This window comes from Parus major, unplaced genomic scaffold, assembly GCF_001522545.3.
Source record: "Parus major isolate Abel unplaced genomic scaffold, Parus_major1.1 Scaffold543, whole genome shotgun sequence".
NCBI lineage: Eukaryota > Metazoa > Chordata > Aves > Passeriformes > Paridae > Parus > Parus major.
The window spans coordinates 12,354-15,028 of record NW_015379431.1 but is presented as its reverse complement, the minus strand read 5'-3'; the positions used below and the strand labels follow the sequence as shown (position 1 = coordinate 15,028).

Genomic DNA, 2,675 nt, shown 5'->3' with positions numbered 1-2,675 from the left:
CTGGTTAACCAAAGAACAATAGCCTGGCCAGCTAAAGGAGAATCCCTGCTGATAAAACAATGTCCTTCTGCTGACAGAGAATCCAAAGCTCAAGAAGCAGAATCGCGGTGTCACGACGGGACCTTGGTTCCGTGAACTCCAGCAATGGTCTCCTTGTCTCCGCGGTGTCACCACGGTTCCCATGAGGCTGTTAGAAATCTGTACTGGGATATTGCCTTTCGCAAGTATTAAGATGAACATTATATGTTAAATACTTTTTGGCTATGTATTTATTTTTTTTCTTGCTAACAAGTTTTAAGATTAAAGGAATCTCCTAAGTACAAAGCAAGGAAACCCCAGAGGGCAAAGACAGTGGGGCCCAAGCTGTTATCAGCAGAAGAACAATAGAGCCCAAGCTGTTATCAGCAGAAGAACAATAGAGCCCAAACTGTTATCAGAAGAACAATAGAGCCCAAGCTGTTATCAGCAGCCAGGACCAGGCTGGTGGCAGCGGCAGAAGGATGGATGTAGAGCCCAGCTGTCACCGGGGCAGGACGAGGAGCCCAGACTGTTATCAACAATGATCGTTTGCAGAAGAAAGGAAACCAAACTCCAAATTAATGCTCATCAGCAAGAATAATGATGACCAGCAAAAATAATGCTGACCAGCAGAAATAAAAACCAATACAGAGCATGTTCTAAATAGGCGGAACCAGGGAGGGGACATGCTAAATACCTCTTGAAAAAGTTTGAATATGCATTAAACCCTCAGAGCAGGAGGGGGTAATGCTTTCCAGAGATACCAGGTGTGTTCCTGGCAAGGCGCCAGGACACCCGGCCGTTTTAACCCTTTGCTTTATTTCCTTTGTCCCCTCATTGTCTTTTTGTTTATATTAAACTTTTTATAATTTATTAAGTGAATCTCGTTTTTCACGAGGCTGCTCCTCAGCAGGTGAGCAGGAGCTCAGCAGCTCACCTGTGCAGTGGTGTCCTCTCCTCCAGGGACACACAGCAGCACCTTCAGCTTGGAGCCCCCAGCTCCTTCCCTGTGCCGGGAGCCTCCGCTGCTGCCGTGCTCCTGACAAGGAGACACCAGGAAATCTCCTGATCCCCCTGCTCTCTCCTGTCTCTGCAGGAAATCTTGGACCAGAAGCAGTTTGGCAACACCTCAAATTCCCATTTCTTGTCTCAGGCACAGCTCTGGCCTCAGGCAGGGAAATTGCGCAGCAGCTCGCATTGTGCCAGTGAAAAAAACTGAATCCCATCTTTTCCTGGAAATATTCTTTATGACAAAATAGTGGCTGGCAGCTGGTGAGGAGCAGGACAGCTCCTGGCTGGTCCCTGCACAGCTCTCCACGTCGCCCTGCTGGCGCTGTCGGTCTTGGGCCGGCTGCAGCGGGCACACCTGAGAGAGGCACAGAGCCCAGCTCAGGTGAGCCCACGCTTCAGGAGCGCTGTGTCCTTGCAGAAGAGGATCCCAGACTGCCCCTGACTGAGCTCAGGGCACTGACCCCTTTTCCTCTTGCCTCAATAGGAGGGCTGCTGCTTACCCAGGGCACTGAAGAACTTTTCTACTTGAGCTCCTTGGACGCCCGGCGCACAGAGAGGAAACTCTCCCTCTCCTGATGCCTACAGCGTCCCTTCCGGCTCCTCCGCCGATGCTCCACCTGCACACGGGGTGGGAGAGAGGGTCACACGCAGCAAAAGGACCTCTGGATGTCAAGGCAGGGGGATCAGAGACCCTGAGTTGCACCAGAGAGCACTGGGGGTGTAAAGCACTGGCTGTGGGCTCTGGAGGAGAGTCGAGCGCGTGTCTGGGGACACTGGGGCAGCGAGGGGGGCACCAGAGTGAAGGTGCCTTTGTGGGGGCCATGGGGTGCCTCGAGAGAGAGAGAAAACACAATTGTGTGCCCACAGTGGGGAGAGGGAAGGTGTCTCCCTGGAAATTAAACCTTCTGATAATGTTTTCATAGTTTTAGTTACGTTCCCATGAAATATCTCTAAACATAAGTCGTTTATCACGTTCCTTCTAAGGAACGCCTTTTGATGGACGTTTCACATGCCCAGTGTGATTGGGAAGGTGATGGCTTAATTATCCAATCCCTGGTCATTGCTGAGAATCTATAAATACTGGAATCAGAGAATAAAAGCGCTGTTTTTTCTGTTCTGACACTGAGAGGTGTTTGTGTGAATCATTTTGTGCTCTCTAGCGACAGGAAGGAAACAAGCAGAGCTCCCCAAAGTGCTGCCTGGGGAAATGAGGCTTCGCAGAGGCAGCAGAATCCCATTTTACCTGCCCAAGATTCCTGCTGGGCTCAGCATTGAGCTCCTTCCTCCCTGTCTTCTCTTCTGAGGGTGCAATCAGACCCAGCACGCATTCCAGGCCTTTCTTGGCGTGCCGTGACAGCCGCTTCCCTTCCTCTCCAGCAGCCTGGTGGGCATCCAGAGAGACGATTCCATTCTTTTAAAGCACCACAAAAGCTGTCCCTCACAACTCCCCATCTCTGGAAACATCCTCCAAACACCAAACAGGAGATTCCGTTCTTTTAAAGCACCACAAAAGCTGTCCCTCAGAACTCCCCATCTCTGGAAACATCCTCCAAGCACCAGAGAGACGATTCCATTCTTTTAAAGCATCACAAAACTGTCCCTCACAACTCCCCATCTTAGGAAACATCCTCCAAACACCAGAGAGA

At 50.7% G+C, this 2,675-nt stretch overlaps 1 long non-coding RNA gene across 1 annotated transcript; it reads right to left on the bottom strand.

The window, feature by feature from the left end:
- Positions 1–960: 960 nt before the first annotated feature.
- On the bottom strand, positions 961–2,460 carry LOC107199268. The gene is made up of 3 exons (XR_004495719.1): positions 2,273–2,460; positions 1,530–1,646; positions 961–1,384 (listed from the first exon to the last, which is right to left on the bottom strand). It is a non-coding gene; the product is annotated as an uncharacterized LOC107199268 (long non-coding RNA).
- Positions 2,461–2,675: the final 215 nt, after the last annotated feature.